The following is a 19,489-nucleotide window of genomic DNA, read 5'->3' as shown; positions in this document are numbered from 1 at the left end:
GTACCTGGCAATAGTAGATGCTTCATAAACATTTATTGATGAATTTGTTGACCAAGAAAAGATTTTCCTGAACCCAATTTCAGTCAATAAATATGATACATTGAACATTCAATGGATTTCACAAAATGATCAACTTAACAAATTACTTTAAAACAAATTATAGGTTGACAGCAATTAGTATTAGATGGAATGGCAGGGCTCTTAAGGCTGTGAGGAGCTAGGAATCCAGAAATTATTGATGTCACACTCTCCCACAGGCTCAGAGTCTCTTCTCATCTTGCTCTTGTTCTTTCTCTCTCAGGTTCCCTTCTCTGGAAAGCAGCCCAGCTTGTGCTCTAAGCTGACTCTTTTCTCTGCCTTTCCCCAGGCTCAGGGTCCCCATTTTCTGCCCCAGAACTCTCCAGCTAATTCAGCAGGAAGAAAGTGCAATGAAAAACTGAAAATAATTAACATGTTAATTAGGAATACAAAATTGAAGCCAAGCAATTAAACCTTTGCAGAAAGATTCAATATCTGTTAAATTATTTTATCCAATGTAAGTCATTTTAAATCATATAAACAGATGAGACAAATTCATTCTTGGAAAATTTGTAAATATAGTATTGTAAATGTAAATAATTGAAAAATTATTCTTGGTGAATTGACATTTCTGATGAACTGTTAGAGGTGATTTGAGGGTCTTCTGGTGCAGATGTCAGCAAGTTTTTTTCTGTGAAGCACCATATAGTAGCTTTATTAGGTTTTGTGGGTCATATAGTCTGTCATGACTCTTCAACTCTGCTTTTGTAATACAAAAACAGCCGTAGATGCGTGTAAATTAATAAGTGTGATTATATTCCAATAAAACATTATTTACAAAAATAGATTGTAGGCTGGATTTGGTTCATGGGCTATTGTTTGCTAAACCTTCCGTTGAAGACACTGGTACCCTTAAGGGAGGTTGAAGGAATTAGGCAACCTGTTCAACAGTTGGTTTGGCTAAACTCAAGGGCTTTATTTACTCAGAGTGGCTTAAAATTCTAGATCTGTATTCAATTATCCTATACTATTATGTAGGGGAGTTAACCTTTTCTGTTCCTCAAATTTTCATCTTAAAATAGCAACAGTTTAAACTTATCTCAGAGTGATGATGATAAATTGAGAAAATGTACATCATATGAGCAAAGTATAAGAATATGGATGGCCATTGCTATTGCCTTTTCTCCTAAGAAAGTAATGCCTTTTTGATAGGATTACTGCCTCTGTGATATCAGTTGATTCAGCTTTCCTTCTGTTGGCTATGTAGAACCACCAAGGTGAAAGATACTGAAAACTGAGTGGACTGATTGACACTGCAAAGAACACAAAGCTCCTCTAGGGAAGAAACAACTGGATTTGGAAAGAAAGATGGATGGAGGGAAAGAGGAGGAAACAGCCTGGAGTGAGTACTGGGGAGTGGTTTTTAGAAGTCTGAAAGAACTGGGACTGGATGCAGCTGTAATGCATTGTTTCGTAGGCTCAGGAGGTATGGGCAGTTCATGGAGTGATGGGGAAGGAGGGAGAGAAGGATTCTAAGAACTGCTGGTCTGTGTTTTGGATGCAGTTCTCCTTCTGGAGTTTGAGGGGTAATATAACAAAGACTAAAACTAAGATTTAATTTTCTAGTATAGGATTAGAATAAAACCATTTTATTGCCTGGCCAGGAGGCAGCCTCATTTTATAAGGGTTACATACATACAGCACTAAGCACAGAGCTTGACGCAAAATAAGAACTCAGAATGGTAAGTATGTAGTCTGTATTAAAGTGTTTATACCTGAAGAGAGAAAGCTCAGTAGACAGTAGACTTTTGAACTGAATTTGTAAGACAGGTAATGTTTGCGAGGCAAGTAAGCAATATGACTAGGAGTTCAGACTTTGGAACTAGAAAGGCTGTGGTTTGATGCCTGGTTGAAGTACTTTTTGTATGATCATGGACAAGTTGTAGGGTTTTTGTGACCCAGTTTCCTATGGTAAGTATTATATTAAGGAGGATCAAATTCAGTAACATATATAAGGCACTGGGAAGAGAGATGAAATGGAATCAAGCTTATTTTGTTAATAAATGTTGATATGTATATAATGACCTTCACTGCTGAAGCCAGATGACATGTGAAAAAGAGCAGACCCATTATGAAGACATTAATCACCATCAACCACTATTTATTTGGGGGCTGATTTTTTAACTTTAAGATCTTGCAGTTAAGACCTCTATAACTGGGACACAAATCTGTGAACCACATACGCACCTTGGCAGTGGAACCAAAGAAATGAAACCATGAAATCTGGACAAAAATGGCTCAAGAAACAGGACAGCAACAGAACTCATGCTGTTCAGCTCCTTGGCCAAAACCAGAGAATCAAGTTTGGAATCAGAGCCTTAGCCCAGCAACCAGGATGCCAGGCCCCGAGGGCTGGCTCTTTCCCCCCATCCTAGTTTTCTAAGCAGTAACCAGAACTTTCTTGAGAAAGAGATAAATCAGAGGGAAAGACACACAAGTAGGAGAGTGTGAGAATTGATCTCTTCATCACACAAAAGAGCAGGGGTAAATCTGCCAAACTCAAAGTACTCCCTAGAGCAGTAAATATTATTTCTGTATTCGGGTGCAAAGTCTTGTCCATTCCAAAGTATTGAAAGGTAGATCCAATGATGACACTCTGGTTTTCTGTTACTATTTTGCTGCCCCAAATATTGGATGTTTTAGCCTGCAGGTAATTTATGTTTCCTATAAATGCTCTAAAGCTTTGACAGTTTCTAATCTTAAATAAATCTGTGTGGTCTCTTAAGTCACAGATGAGAGAAATCTCCAGGGAATGCTGCTATGATCGTCCTTGTCCTTTGCTGCTCCTTCACTATCCCTAGCGTGTATCCACTGTAGGCCTTTTATTCTTGCAGTGTGTTTACTTAGAAAGCACTGCCTCTATCCACATGCAGATCTTTGATTTCTCACATCATTCAAGTCTTTGCTCAAATGTCCCCTCCTCAGAGTGGTCTTCTGTGATCACCTAGCTAAATGAGGTCTGCTCACTTGTACCTAACAATCTACCACTCACTCTCTACTGCTGTGCTGTACTATTTTCCCCCTTTGTACTTACTAGTATTTTCTATTCTGCTTTATCTTTTTTTGTTTTCTTGCTATTCATATCTCTTATTATAAGTTCTGTGAGGACATGGGTTTGGTCTGTGTATTTACCACTATACCCTTAGTGCCTGAAACAGTACCTGAAACAGAGTAGATGACCATACATATTCATGTGTGTTGTATGAATGAATGAATGACTACTAAAGTTGGAAGTCATTCACATTTGACTGAAAAGGAAATTTACTTAGAGAGGTTCAGTACTATGCCCAAAGTCAGGGAGTCATGGCTTACAGAGCTAGGACATGAATGCTTGTCATCTCTCTTCTACTTTAGTACCAACTGACGGAAAATACTGGGAGGATGTGGAAGGCAGTAATCAAGAAAATGTTTTAGGAGCTGAAAATATAACAAGCTATTGACACATCTTTTGGGACAAAGTCTGGGAGTGGAAGAAATCCAAAAGTGAGGCTGAAGAAGCTGGCTTCAAATCCCTCTACGGACCAGTGGCCACCAAGAGTGAGAGAGTTTGTGCAAGAACCTGAAGTTTGGATTATTCTCCTAAGAATAGCAGACTTCACATGAGAATCTGATCAGTCATTGCCTTTCCAGTTGTATGGCAGGAAGTAAATCAGGATGGCTGAAACAAAATGAAGTAAGGCCTGTTTCAGGTGTCCTTGCCCGGAGAACAGGAGGGAGAGAAGGAACTCAATGCTGCGAGGGTAATGGAGAACCCGGGCAGGTAGCCAGCTCTGTGCTTCACAGATGTTCCACACAACCCAGCTGGCTCCTACCTCACCTGGTTAGTTTTTATCTGGCTTCTTTTTATTTATAGAATGAAATGTCAAGATCTGAGATTTGCCCAAGTGAGGTATGACTTCCATCTTTAGAGAATTCCCCATATGTAGGTAGTCTCTGCTCAGTGTAGACATCACACCTGGCTTACTTGTTTCTATCCATACAGCTCTCGCTCTCCTCCATCTTGGAACACCATGAAAATTCAAGGTACTATGTTCTTCAAGCCCAGATATTTCAGGATCCATCCTGCTTAGGGCACTGAGTCTAAATGTAAGTTTGCCAGATGTGGATGCCACTTTCCCGGGATAAAAGTGCATTAGTGATAGAAAACACACCCACATGCTAACCATGTGTGGAAGGAAACAGAGTGAAATCACTGGACACAGAAAGACAAATACTAGGTGCTGTTCCTTACATGTGGGAGCTAAAATTCAAAAAATTAAAGAAATGCTTGTTTGTATCAGTGTTGCTGAAAATATAGTTTTGTCAAATTTTGTTTTATCTTTGTCAAAAAAATGGTTAAGAATGATATGCTACTATAGTTTTAAGTATTGGATTATTTTTAAAATTTATTGTGTATGAGTGAAATTAGTATCTTTTCATTTGATTATTGTTTGCAGTCCTTGCCTATATGCCTGCTGAACTAGGGTCTTTTTACCTTTTACTTGTTGAACTCTTTATTTAGTGGAGCACTAAGCCATTGACAATAATGTAAATTAAAAATATGTTATCTCAAAAATTAAAGAAAGAGGGGGAGACAGATGGAGAAATGGAAATATATTTTTAGAATTGTATCTATGAAGTACATTAAATCTGTTCTCTTTATCTTAAGTAAATAACTGAAAAAATTAATTTTAAAAAGAAATACGGGGGAAAATAAAAGCAGTGTTCTTCCTCTGCACCAAGGACCCCACATCAGGATGACTCCTCCCTTACTTACATCAAGAAATTCCCAATTCAGTTTCTGCTCAGGCAATCAAAGTTGTGGCTAGATGAGCGCCTTAGGAAGCGTGCTAAGTCAAGTTAGCTAAATAGGTGTTCTAAGTGTCTTCGATCGTGCTGCCATAACAAAATGCCATTGGGTGGCTTCAGCAACAGAAACTTCTTTTCCCCAGTTCTAGAAGCTGGAAGAGTGAGGTTAGGGTACCAGCATTGTCATGTTCTGGCTTGCGCTGGCTACCCTGAATGCAGGTTCACGTGGCAGAGGCAAAGAGCAACCAGGCTTTCTGGTGCCTTTTTTGTCTTTACTTTTTTTAATGTAAAGAGGACAGATTCTATGCATTCCATAGGTACAGTTCCAAAAAGACAAGCACACTTCCCTCAACCCCTACTTCCCTACAATCCTCCCTCTCCCTCTCCACTCTTCATCAGTTTTTGCAAAACCATAATTCTTTTTTCTGGTGTCTTTTCTAATAAGGGCACCAATCCTATCATGAGGGCCCCATCCTCATGGCCTTGTCTCAACATAGTTGCCTCCAGAAGGCCCCGTCTCTAAGTACTATGACATGGGGGGCTAGGGCTTCAGCATAAGCATTTAGTAGGGGGGCATAAACCTTCAGTCACACCAAATTGGTTCTTTGGAGATTTACACTCCCACATCTGATTTTACTGTGGGATTTCTGAATACAATAACATGGAGCTAGGCTATATAGTACCATGTGTGATAATGCAAATATGATATCAAGTATAGTTTTACCTTGAAATCACTCACAACTCATCCTTACCTCTAAAAAGCACTCTATTCATAGGTCTGGCATTAGAAACTATGGAGAAAACTCTTTATGGAACCATTTGAAAGCTTCTGTATGAACGTCATTTATTAGCAAATTCTTCCCAAATGAAACAGTGATACTGCTTGAACAAATGATAAAGGTTTTGGAGTTATTCAAATTTAACTGAAGGGTAAAAACATATTCATATCTATACAAAATCATCTGAGACATAAATGAATACTGTATACTGTGATAGCTGAATTGTTGACACATACCCTCTGGAATATGGAGAGATTCACTAACGTTATTATGGAGACAATAGGCAAAAGATTACAGGGAAAAAATCCCTTTTCCACATTTACCTTTACTTTTCATCATTGAAATTTATAGGTCATCAAAGAAGGAGGTACCTTTCTCTGAAGGGAGGAGAGAACCTCCACTTTGACTATGACCTTGTCTAAACAAGGTAAGAGTTGGAGAACTCAAGGGGCTTCCATAGCCTTGGAAACTCATGACTGGTGCATAGGGAGATTACTGATGCCATAAACAAGAGTGTCAATTTGTTAAGTCAACAACAGGAGTCACTGTGCACTTACTCCTCATGTAGGATCTCTGTCCTTAATGTGCTGTACATTGTGATTTAATGCTATAACTAGTACTCAAACAGTATTTTTCACTTTGTGTTTCTATGTGGGTGCAAACTGTTGAAGTCTTTACTTAATATATGCTAAACTGATCTTCTGTATATAAAGAGAATTGAAAATGAATCTTGATGTGAATGGAAGGGGGGAGGGAGAGGGAAAAGGGAGGGTTGCCGGTGGGAGGGAAGTTATGGGGGGGAAGCCATTGTAATCCATAAGCTGTACTTTGGAAATTTATATTCATTAAATAAAAGTTAAAAAAAAGAAATTTATGGAATGATACGTTTCTGATTTTTAGTTAAGCATTATAGCAGAGCCATCCGTTCACTTAGTCAATGTTGATTATATGTGGACATTTATGTAGTCCTTAGAGTTCAACCTTGGGATGCCGCAGTTAAGTGTTCTGTGGCCTTACACATACCAGCAGATGTGAGTCCTTCTGATTTCGTTTTGGAGATGCAAATGAAAGTGAGCATCATGGACACTTGGGGGCAATGGAGTGACATTGGGGGTAGTGTGATGACAGAGAAGGCAAAGGAATGGGCTATCTTCATCATATTTATAAAAAAAAGCCAATACATTTTCTGTTATAGGTCTTCGCTAAATAGATCACTATTAGAATTCTTCTGAGTACAAACGAGCTGGGATCTGCTCATTAGTTTGAATGCCCAAACTCTGTTAGGGAAGAGAAGTGGTTGGAGGCTTTCTCTAATGAGACAGAAGACTTCCCACAGGTGAAAGGTACAAAGAACATTCTGATGTATATTCCTTTCCTGCCATATTTACTTGATTAACATGTTACAGAAGAAGAGAAGGGAACAAGGGAACAGGGATTTCGTTTTTTTTTTTTTTTTTCTGAATACAGCTTAATTTGCACACCACAAAGAATAATTGATCCTTTTCTTATGTTTGCTATTCTGTTGAGAGTATTGTATGTAGGAAATCAATTTTCTTGTCTCTAGTCGGTTTGCCTACTTAATTAACTCAGTGACTTAATGGAGATAGACATGATTAAAACACAGTTTGAGAAAGCTTTTAAAATTGTCATTTATTATATATAATAATATTTCATCAGGTATTTCCCTGTAGTAATTTAGATTTTGTTTTCCTTACACCGATGTTTTATTAGATTTTGAAGGTGATTAGTGCAGTAGTCCTATGATAATTAGAAACTAAAATATTCTTCTTGTGCTAGAGTGCATGCAACATAATATTATCTGGCCTGAAATATGGCATTTCATATGAAACTGGAACTTGGTGCTTTTGGTTCACCTACGTTTCATGTATTGAGTAATCACTTCATAGTCATCAACTGACTCAAAATAATATTTTTAAGATAAGCTTTTAGGAAATACCCTTTTGTGTCTGTTTAATATTTTTTAGCTCTCTCTTTTTTTTAACTTTTATTTAATGAATATAAATTTCCAAAGTACAGAATATGGATTACAATGGCTTCCCCCCCCATAACTTCCCTCCCACCCACAACCCTCCCCTTTCCCGCTCCCTCTCCCCTTCCATTCACATCAAGATTCATTTTCAATTCTCTTTATATACAGAAGATCAGTTTAGCATATATTAAGTAAAGATTTCAACAGTTTGCTTCCACACAGAAACATAAAGTGTAAAGTACTGTTTGAGTACTAGTTATAGCATTAAATCACAATGTACAGCACACTAAGGACAGAGATCCTACATGAGGAGTAAGTGCACAGTGACTCCTGTTGTTGACTTAACAAATTGACACTCTTGTTTATGGCATCAGTAATCACCCTATGCTCCAGTCATGAGTTTCCAAGGCTATGGAAGCCTTTTGAGTTCTCCGACTCTGATCATATTTAGACAAGGTCATAGTCAAAGTGGAGGTTCTCTCCTCCCTTCAGAGAAAGGTACCTCCTTCTTTGATGACCTGTTCTTTCCAGTGGGATCTCACGGAGATCTTTCATTTAGGTCATTTTTTTTTTCCCCAGAGTGTCTTGGCTTTCCATGCCTGAAATACTTTCATGGGCTCTTCAGCCAGATCCGCATGCCTTAAGGACTGATTCTGAGGCTGGAGTGCTGTTTAGGACATCTGCCATTCTATGAGTCTACTGTGTATCCCGCTTCCCATGTTGGATCGTTCTCTCCCTTTTTTATTCTATCGGTTAGTATTTGCAGACACTAGTCCTGTTTATCTGATCCCTTTGACTCTTTTAGCTCTCTCTTTCTTTAGAGTAAGCAATCAAAATTCATATATTCCCGATGAGAGAAAGGAAAGAAGACTTTGACAGGAATATATATTTGGAATTAGATTAGGCAGACCAGGGAAAACTTAAATATTAGGAGGAAAGATGATATATTGCATCTTGCACTTTATTTTAGGTGCTAGCATTGTGGTACCGCAGGTTAAGCCACTGCTTGTAATGTCCTCATCCCGTATCAGAGTGCCAGTTTGAGTTTCAGCTGCTCTGTTTCCAATCCAGTGTCTTGCTACTGTGCTTGGGAAGGCAACAGACAATGGCCCAAGTATTTGGGCCCCTGTTACCCATGTGGGAGAGCTGTATGAAATTCCCAGCTTTGTCTTGGCCCAGTCCTACTTCTTGTGGCCCTTGGGGAGTGAACCAGTGGATGGAGGATCTCCTCCCGCTCTATCTCCCTCTGACTCTTTCAAATAAATAAATAAAAATTTTAAAGTATTTTAATCTCTCAGCATTAAAATTATTTAATGTTGCTTAAAAGTTTAAGAAACATTACGAGGTCCTAAACTTATGCTGCTTTTTGTTAGGTGTATTGCATTTGCATTTTCAGAGTATAAAGCAATTATGTACTATGTTTTCTCCTTTATGATCATAATCTGGTTTTAGCTCAACGTGTAAATGTGTATTAAGTGACCAGTCCTTATAAAGTTCATGGTATAGGTGTGGTATTCATTTAACTATTGGGGAATATTTGGGATGTCCTCAAATTTTGAATATTGTGAATACTAATATAAAACTTATGTATGTGTGGACATTATGTTTTAACTTCTCATAGATAAACATCTCAGAATAGGATCATTGTACTGCATGGTATATCTTTAATTTTATAATGTACTGCCGTATTATTTTCGAATGGGCCTTAACATTCTGCATTCCCACCAGAAGTACATGAGAATCCCAGTTGCTTCACATTCTCACCAACATTAGGTATACTTTTTAACTAACCATCGTAGCAACTGTATAGCGGCATCTCTTTGTGATTTTATTTCATATTACTCTAGTAACTAATGCTGTAGAACATCTTATGCCTATTGGTCATTTATATATCATGTTCTGTAAACACTGTTGAAATATTTTGGCCCATCGTTTTACTGAGACGTTTCTCTTGTTATTATGTGTGTCTTGTAAACATTTTCTATCTGTCTATAGCTTGGCTTTTCACTTCTTAAGTGTTGATTTAATTTTAATAAGGTCTATTTTATTAATTTTTTAGTTTGTGTACTTTTTATGATCTGAGAAAACTTTGTCTAACCCAGTGTCTCAAATATTTCCTCTGATATTTTACTCTTGAAGTTTAACAATTTGAGCTGCTCTGTTTAGATCGATGGTTATTCAAGCTTTATTTCAAATATCATTTCCCCTGTGATCGTTCCAGGAAGAGTTCGTTAAACTCTAACACCATCTGAACACTTATCTCAGAATACTTAATTATAATTATTTATTTAAGTAAGCTCATTTTCTCCACTAGACCATGAGCTTTTATGCATAGTGACAAGTCTCACTCACTTATGAGTGCCAAATGCCTGGACCATGCGTAATATATGAGAGACTCTCAATATTTCTTGAATGAATACATAGATAAACAGCTATGCTCCTCTTTAATTTTTATGAAGCACTTTTACACAGCATTTTATTATTAAACTCTCACAAGAAACTCATGAGAAGACATTGTTTTACTTCCATGTGTATTATTTTTAACTTGAATCTATGCATCTCACAATCCCGCAGTTGAAGATAAATGTATCTTGGAAGACTGTTTTGGAGCTGGTATGCTTTTTGACATCTCTTCAAGATGACCCTTAACTCCTGAGTCTCCCTATGACCAAGGTGATCCTTGAATTTGTTCTCCTTCTTCCACCTACATTTTGCTTTGCATTTAATTAGATGCTTTGGACCCTTTTGTGTACTGGCCAACATCTGTTTATGCTTCACCATGTTGGACTCTGTACAGCTAACATGAAGGGGAATGTTGACCTATTTTGCCTGACTTACTCAGGTTTTTGTGGTTTTGAAAACCTGGCCTGAAGGTGGCTGTCAGTGTCTTTTATAACATCCTGGGATACAGATGCCAGGAAGGAAAAGTACAAGCCCAGAGCAAACAGTCACTTCCTGTTTTCAACACAATTAAAGCTCTGAGGTTATCAAAACTGGGTTGCTCCCTCGCCTTCACTAATGAGCCCTCCCCATCTTTGTTAATCCCTCCATTTGGGACTATGTCACCCTCAGTCTTCTCTGTCACATTTCTACGAGCACATACCGGTTATCCTCTCAAGCTTTCTGGACTGCTCTGAGCCTGAATTTGACTTTCCAAATTAAGTTTACTTTCCCAACTTCTCACAGGGAAGATTCAAATTAATTATTTAGTGATACATGGAAAGGTTGTGTTGAAAAGTACAGCTGGGGGAGCAAGATTTTATGAATTCAAATTCCAGTTCTACCATACCCCATTTCGGAATATGGCAAGTTATTGAGCCTCTCTTTCCTCAGTTTATAAAACTCCAAAATGGGCTCATGAGAGTCCCCACACCACTTCTTGTTTGCTTAAATGAGTTGATCAAATTAAATCACATACGGAAGTCACAACAGTGCCCAGTGTCAAGTAAACAGTCAATACAAATAGTGTTTTATGTGAATTAAGGGAAACCAGAACAGAGCTGTAAAGCACATGACTTCTGACTCTTAAATGTGTAAGTTTTCATCTTATTTCTCTGACTTACCAGCCATGTAATCTAAGTCGGAATAATATGTTGTAGCATTTACAGTACCTTTACCACACAGGATTGGGTTAAACATTAATGTAATATGTCTAAATCACTTTCAGCATAGGACTTGGTACATAATCAGCATGCAATTGAATTGGGCTGTTTTTATTTCTTAGGTTACTGCATTTCCCTCCCTAACTAGGTCATCATTGTCTTTTGAAGCACTGTCCAACTGTCTACACTTACTCTTGAGGGATGGTTTAATGGTGCATTTTTGAAGTTGACTCGGAAGGCAGAGGAACTGTTTTTGCAAAGACTAAACTTGTGATACTTCTCAACTCACAGAGGATCAATGGAAGTTTTATACAAGGAAGACAGCAAAGCCTAGAAAAAGGCAAACACATGGGCAGTTTTAATTAACCCAACAGATGAGAGTCCTCTAATTATTTTTCAAAGCACATCTATCTCACTCTGTGGGAAAAGCAGTCATCTAATAATGCCCAAAGTCCAGCAAGCCCCAGATGGACTGTTTTACAGGAATGGTGTGTTCTTGTTCTAGTTTTTCCTTTAGGTTAATTACAAAGAGGCAAGAGAATGAATTGCAAGTTGTGTTTTGTCTATGTATCTGTTCAAAGTATTTTGCATTAAAAATGACTGCCATTTGCATACATTTGTGCACAGCATCTAGTTAGGAGCTCAAAGAGGAAAAGAAAAGAAATGGAATTTGCTGTCATTTTTCCATGTTTTCCTCAAGTTTTCTATTGATAAACAATGCCCATCCCCAAGGGAGAGAGGGAAATATAACCCAATATAAATAGGAAGAATGTCCAACTGTTGGGAATGGAAATGGGAATAATGAAGGCATCAAGTCACTGTTAATCTTTACTAATACAAGACTAGGAAGAATATATATTAGACACATTGATCTCTAGGTAAAGAAGGTCTATAGATCTAATGAAGGAAATGCATACCCTCCACTCTGCAGTCATGTGCTGTCTATCCAAGTCTATTAATTAAACCATGGGCAGGGCAAACATGCAGCCTACTGTTCACCTTCACCTGCCTATGCTATTAATATGGATCACAGGAGTCACATCAGTTGCATGAAATCACTATTTCTCATCAATGCCCATATAATGTTGTACAGGTCACAAATTTTATTCATGCCAGCATAAAAATTCTTCTTCACACGAAAATGAAGGCCTAAGTATTATATTTTCAGAGATCAAACCATGAACATTATTTACCATACTCATTAGAGCACCACGATTAGTATTGTAGTTTAGCACTAGAAAGATAGAAGATAAGCAAGTAAGAAATTGCTTTTTGCTGAACTATAAAGTGAAATGCCAATACTAAACTGAATTATGTCCTCTCATTCATTCCTTTCCCTCAAATCAGCATTTAATTTGACTAGCAAGGGTGTTTAAGGATAAGCAAGACTCCAGACCATTAGAACTACTCACTTAGGTAGGAGATAAAATTTATTGCTTTGTAGGACAAGAAGCTGTCTAGATTTTTTAAGGTATACTAATTAAAAACATAAATAAAACCCATCCTCCAAGATCTTACTATCAGCAAGATAAACACTGTACATTAGGTTAATAAAATAAATCGCCCTCATTTGATGCCCTGGGTTTTCCTTTTGAGATTTTAGTTGGAGGGAATGCCATTTCTTTACCTTACTTAAGCTAGCAGGTTATGAAAACTATTATTTCCCCCCTAAAGAATTCTCTATTATTTAGAAAGCTTAGTATTGCCTTTGAAAGAGGGGCTCTCCAAATATCTAGATTGTCCCTTCAGTTTATGAAAATCCATGACCCTTAACTGGTACAGTCCTGAAAAAAAATACTTTATTTCATTATGTCATGCTCACATGACTCTATCTCAACTCTACCTTTCCATCAAGCACAACAAGAGATGTGAGCTTTGCTGCGGAGAGGTTCTGGAAAATACAAGTGCGTCATTTTGAGTGCTGTCATGGGGAAATAACTCTGAAGGAGATATTTCAAAGAATTGGAAGGGCTCTGCTGCTGTCCTCAGAGGAAGGAGATCAGGATTGGTGGCACATCTAGGGAAGCGGAGCTGAATGGTAGTGGCCCACATCAGAGTAGAGGACCTGCTGAGCTGTTCCAAGGAGCTGCAAGAAGTGGAGAGGGGTCTTCCTCTTTCTCAACACATTTCATTTGTTTGCTTATTTATTATGCATCAACAAGTCACAGTTGCTATAAACTGAGTTTGATTTGTTAATACAATGTGGAGTGACCAAATCCAAACAACTACCCCATCCTTATTTCAGCCTTGTGTTAAACACACGGAAGACCCATCTTCCCATCCCTTTTGTCTCCCAAGATTTTTGGACCTCATATAATAGTATCCTGTAATCCTGGAAATTATTGGACATATGTTTTTTAAGGATTATTTATTTGAAAGGCAGAGTTACAGAGAGGTAGAAGCAGAAAGAAAGAGATCTTCCTTCTGCTGGTTCACTCCCCAAATGGCCACAATGGCCAGAGCTGGGCAGATCAGAAGCCAGGAACCAGGAGCTTCTTCCAGGTCTCCCAGATGGGTTAAGGGTCCAAGCACTTGGGCCATCTTCTACTGGTTTCCCAGGCCATAGCAGAGAGCTGGATCAGAAGTGGAGCAGCTGGGACTTGAACTGGACCCCATACGGGATGCCAGCACTGCAGGCAGCAGCTTTACCTGTTATGCCACAGTGCCAGCCCCTATTGAACATTTTTTTTACCAGCATTTCCCACCTAGTACTTTTCCAACACCTCGTGATGCCTGTGCTGCATAGGCTTTAACAATGGATTGTGTGACAAACATAAGATATCAACATGCTCCCATTTTGCTCATGGAGTTGTCAAGGGATTCCTGGACTTTGAGTTTGTCATTACAGTAATAGGGAAGAACTCCATCAGGCAGAGAAGAAAGGAAACCACCCGAAACAAAACAATATTCCAGATATGAATCAAAGTTTAGGAAAAATGATTGTAAACGCAGCACTTCATGAACTTTTTTCCTTACCCCAACAATGTCACAATTACTAGCAAGGTATTCTGTTTCTGATGAGATAACTCCATGATCACCAACAACTAGAGTTAACCCTTGGGTGTTTCTCAGGGCATTTAATATTCCCTATCTAATCACCATTACTCAGCCATTTAAAATAATGGAATGAAAAGAGAACAGGTATATTATCTTTCTATTGCTGTACAACATATTATACAAATTGTGGCTTAAACTGTGTCCATTTTTAGCTCCTTTTTACAGACTGGAAGTCTGGCACAACATGGCTGAGTGTTCTGTTTAGGGTCCCACAATGCTGAAGTCAAGGTGTCAACAAATTGTGTTCTCATCTGCAGCTTAGAGTCCTCTTTCAAGCTCATTCCTATTATTTGTAGAATTCAGTTAGTTGCAATTATGGGACTGAAGTTTGCTTTTTATCAGGATCTTCTCTCAGTTATTTAATATTCCCTACACTCCTCTTGTGGTCCCCTCCATTAGAATTTCCTTTGTGTTTCAAATTTGTGGTTTCTCTGTAGAAGTGATATCTCATCAGCTCATAGGTTTTAGGGGAAAGGGGCATGGGATCTTGATGGGAAAGGACTTTCTAGAACTTTGCCTGCCATACCAGATCAGTAAGAATCTAAAAAGGGACCTCAGGCCTGTTTTTCCTTTGAGACGAATAATTCTCAAGCATCATTTTCTTAAAATTTGTGCAGTAGGGCCGGCGCCGTGGCTCACTAGGCTAATCCTCCGCCTGCGACGCTGGCACACCGGGTTCTAGTCCTGATTGGGCACCGGTTCTGTTCTGGTTGCTCCTCTTCCAGTCCAGCTCTCTGCTGTGGCCCAGGAGGGCAGTGGAGAATGGCCCAAGTGCTTGGGCCCTGCACCCACATGGGAGACCAGGAGGAAGCACCTGGCTCCTGGCTTCAGATTGGCGCAGCGCGCCAGCCGTGGTAGCCATTTGGGGGGTGAACCAACCAAAAGGAAGACCTTTCTCTCTGTCTCTCTCTCTCACTAACTCTGCCTGTCAAAAAAAAAAATTGTGCAGTAGAAGGTTTAAAAACAAACCTAAGCATAATGAAAATAATTATCTGCTTCATAGACATATAATAGCAAAAAGTCCATGTAGTCATAACTTCATGGATTGTGAAAAAATTGTGACAAATGCAAATCATTGCACATTCTTACAGGAGCATTTATGGGAAACTAATCTTCTGATGTCACTGAGCAATAAGGATGTGATTCCCTCTGTATCTAGTAAGTCAGCAGAGGAAGGACAGGCAGTGAGCATTGTTCTCTGTCCTCATTGCATCTAACGGTCAAGGTACTGGGTGACTGAACGAGCACACCTGGTTGTGTCTTGAAATGCCTCTTTCTTCAAAAAAATTGTTTCTGACATGACACTGGCACATGGAAAGGAGTGGATAGGAAGACTTATTTCTTCCAATATCAGGAAGAGCAGACTCTCATTAGCAGAAGAGCTGCCAGGCACCCAGCCCAGGCAGATGGACTTAATGGGAGAACAGGCCCAGGGCCCCCTGTAAGTTACTGGCAGAGAGGAGATTCTTTTACTTAGGTAATTTCCTCCTCTGTCACGTTAACTTGCTTTCTCTGGATGCCCTTGAATATATATCCTTTATAGGAGTGTACTATAGATTTTACTAAATGATTCTTGTGGAACTCAAGTTCCTGCTATAATATAAAGTACTCCTGTGTTTTGGGCTGCCTGGAAGGGGAGCTATACTTTCTCTCCTAAATCTTTTACTTCCTACTTAGAGCCAGACTGAACAATTTACCAGTCATGAATATGTATAATTTGGCTTGGGTCCTCCTAACTCATACACTAATGGAGCCATTAGGCATATGCTGGGTCCTCAAAGCCAAATGGACCAGAAAGAACATTTACAACAGGCTTTGGTGATCATTTCAGTGGGCATTTTACACAGCCAGTCCTGGCGACTCAGATCCAATCACCCAGTTTTTGTCCGAGTGGTCCAGATCAAAGTGTGAGTGCTCCCCCAGATTGTTGGACAATGCCTTTACTTTCCACTGATGGAAGAGACACACTGAGGGTCAAATCTGGCACTCCAGGGGTGTTATCGATAGCCAATACTTGTGACATAGGTATCACTCTAACAGTTTCATAAGTGGGGTACTTCAAAAAGTTCATGGAAGTGCCTGTTATACAAAAACTATGGATTTCAGAATCTTTTTGAACAAAAGTAAGCTTATCTTTTAATTCCGTTTTTCATGATTTTTTGAAGTACTTTAGTTTGGGTTAACTCTGGTGGTCTCCACAACACAACGAAGCTAGTCTTGTCAAGATCCCTTTTCGCAGATGAGATATGGCAGTCATGTAAACAAAACTAACATCATATGGCTTGAACCTAGATGTCTTATCTGAACAACTAAACTATGGGATTTTATGTCATTTCTGATAATATGTACAGGACAGAAATCCTGCCGCATTGAATTCTCTTGAAAAATAGTCCTTTTCAAGTCATTACTTTCAAAAACACCACCAAGATACTGGCATTGTGGTGCAGCAGGTTAAGCTGCTGCCCATGATGCTGGCATCGCATGTGAGCACAGGTTCGAGTCCCAGCCGCTCCACTTTGGCAAAGCACTGGGAAATTTAAGACCCACATTTTTAAAACCACAAACACAAAAATTTAAGGAGAGCAAACACTAAAATTTATATTCATTTACAATGTAAATCTGCATGCTGTGGTTTGTGGTGGATGTTTCTATATTATGAAGATGCAAAGAGAGAGAAACTATGTAATAGTACAGAAGCTGAGTTGAAAAATAGTCTTCCAATTAGAAATACTGATTGTATTACCACATATGTGTAAACTCACGTATGAAATATACTTGTTGTGTGCATCATTGAAAAACTTTTTGCTATAAACATTTTGACATCTGTTGTAACAGTTCTTTTTATCATTACAAGCAGTCTCCACAGAAGTACAAGTTTAAAAAACAAAAGATGTATGAAGGCACTCACATCAAAGGTAAAAAGAGCAAATAAAATAAGCAAGCAAGTGGGGATTTATTTAAATAGGATCCTACTTTGCTTAGGTTTAGACAAATTTTAGTCCTTTTCGTAGGATCTTCAGGCATTAATAAGAATTTTCTTCTGAATGTTTTTACCATGAAGAAATGTTGAACATTTGAGGGAGGAGATATACTTGCCTGATTAGACAGTGCATAGTTCATGCGTTTATAGAAACATCACATGGTACCCCATAAAAAACAGGATTTGGAATTTTGCACAGGCCCCATCAATCTCAGAATTGTTAATGATGGACAACATTTTAAAGTAGAAAACATAGGGACACATGGTGCCAGAACTGAAGAGCTGCCTTTGATAACTGTTCCTGGGATACCCTCACTGATACTGAGATAGGGAAGCATTGTCACTAAATAGAGAAAAAACATCAATAATTGCAGTACAGTAGGGAATTTTTTTTTCCTCAGAGTGTTAACCCGCTTGATTTAATTAAATATATGATGAGGAATTCCTCGCCCCTAATGGTGATTTCCTCCAATGGGAAATTCTCCATTTTCCTTTAGTTATTCACTTGACACATTAGATAATGAGCATCTACCTGCTTCATACCAAGCTCTATGTTGTGCTAGGTACACGTGGTTTTTTTTTTTTTTTAAAGATTTATTTATTTGAAAGCCAGAGTTACACAGAGAAAGAAGGAGAGGCAGAGAGAGAGAGAGAGAGAGAGAGATAGGTAGGTCTGTCTTCCATCTGCTGGTTCACTCCCCAGTTGGCCACAATGGCCAGAGCTGTGCTGTTCCAAAGCCAGGAGCTTCTTCTGGGTCTCCCACATGGGTGCAGGGGCCCAAGGGCTTGGGCTATCTTCTACTGCTGTCCTAGGCTATGGCAGAGAGCTTGATGGGAAGCGGAGCAGCCGGGGCTGGAACTGGCACCTATATGGGATGCCAGCACTGTAGGAGGTGACTTTACCTGCTACGCCTCAGCGCCCTCCCCTACATGTGGGTTTCTACCCTTCTGGGGTATATGTTTGACAGTGTCATATTTCTCAGTATCAGAGACATAGTTCCCATTAGGTATCTCTTGGGAATAAAAATTTTGGTGAGTCCCTGAGTAATTTTGACAGGAAGTTGAAGGAGAGGGGCAAGGAACTACCTTTTATGGGATCCACCAAGAAAGACTGTACTTTAAAGGTAGCTATTACAACAACTGACTTGGTCAAAGGCATGTATGGCTGACAAGGGATTCAGATCCTAGGAAGTCTGAATGCTGATATTTTATCTACTGCAATAGGCTGTCGCACCTGAAGTTTTAGCATCTATCTATTCACTCTACAAATGTCTATTGAATGCCTACTTTGTGAGAGGCATTATTCTGAGAATGTGATGGTATTCTAATTATTTGAGTACAAGGAATATACATTTCAAATTCCATTAATTTGGTTAGATATTTGATTATTAATATTAGTTAATTTTATTAAAACAGAAATGGACTATAACAGAGGGACTTAGACCATTCTGGAAATTCAGTGTTAGCAAACCTTGTAAGTAGAATAAATAAATGTTATATCTGTTACCTGTATGCTGCTAATTATCAAATAAATACAGGTACTGATGTGAATTACTTGAATTCATACTAGTTTTTTGTGTTTGTGATTATATTTTCAGTAAGTAGATACTAAACATCAAAGTATTTTCATCTGGGAGACATGCCATATTTTGTTACTAAAAGGAAGGCTCTCAAACTCAAAAGGAATGGAAATCATTATATAAAATACCATTTCAGATATTTTATTATTATCATTGGAGGTAAAAAAGAAAGAAGGAACTATTTAAAAGTAAGTGGCTACATGTATATTTGAGTGAGATAGAACATTTGTAAACAATGAAGGGAGATCCAGATCTGTTCACAGAAGATAATATGTGCAGAGTCAAGGAAAAATAGCATGGGAGTGTAAAGTTTCTGTGAAGATATGGCTAAAATAAGGATTACAGATTTTAAAGCTATTTTGTGCCATTTCCTCTCTAACCTAATCTACTTGATCTTCCCAGCGTCCCACTCTCTAAGGACCTTTCAAATACTCCCTTTCATAGTTCTTTAGCCATCAAAGAAACCACATATTAAGCAGCTTTGTTGTACTTTTGCCTACATGCTAAAAATACTAATTCATGAACTCCCTTCCATCTGAGGTGCAGGGTAGCAGAGTTTCAGAGTGGTGAACTAATGGTTAGGAGACCTGGTACTGAGACAACTCTTTTTCTAGCAAACCTAACCTAGGTACCTC

The 19,489-nt window shown here is 38.6% G+C and overlaps 1 protein-coding gene and 1 long non-coding RNA gene across 8 annotated transcripts in view; one reads left to right on the top strand and one right to left on the bottom strand.

Annotated features, from left to right (window-relative positions):
* LOC127484913 (uncharacterized) overlaps positions 1–4,293 on the top strand; it is a 78,220-nt gene extending 73,927 nt beyond the window's left edge. Inside the window, exons 2-3 of the long non-coding RNA XR_007912138.2 lie at positions 1,286–1,420; positions 3,433–4,293. This is a non-coding gene — a long non-coding RNA (uncharacterized lncRNA). The remainder of the gene's footprint in view (positions 1–1,285; positions 1,421–3,432) is intronic.
* The window catches only part of GLRA2 (glycine receptor alpha 2), a 197,878-nt gene that overhangs the window by 71,286 nt on the left and 107,103 nt on the right, over positions 1–19,489 (bottom strand). The gene's annotated exons all lie outside the window — the stretch shown is intronic.

This window comes from Oryctolagus cuniculus, chromosome X (genome assembly GCF_964237555.1).
Source record: "Oryctolagus cuniculus chromosome X, mOryCun1.1, whole genome shotgun sequence".
Classification (NCBI taxonomy): Eukaryota; Metazoa; Chordata; class Mammalia; order Lagomorpha; family Leporidae; genus Oryctolagus; species Oryctolagus cuniculus.
Note: the sequence above shows the minus strand (reverse complement) of the source record. Positions and strands in the feature narration are given on the sequence as shown.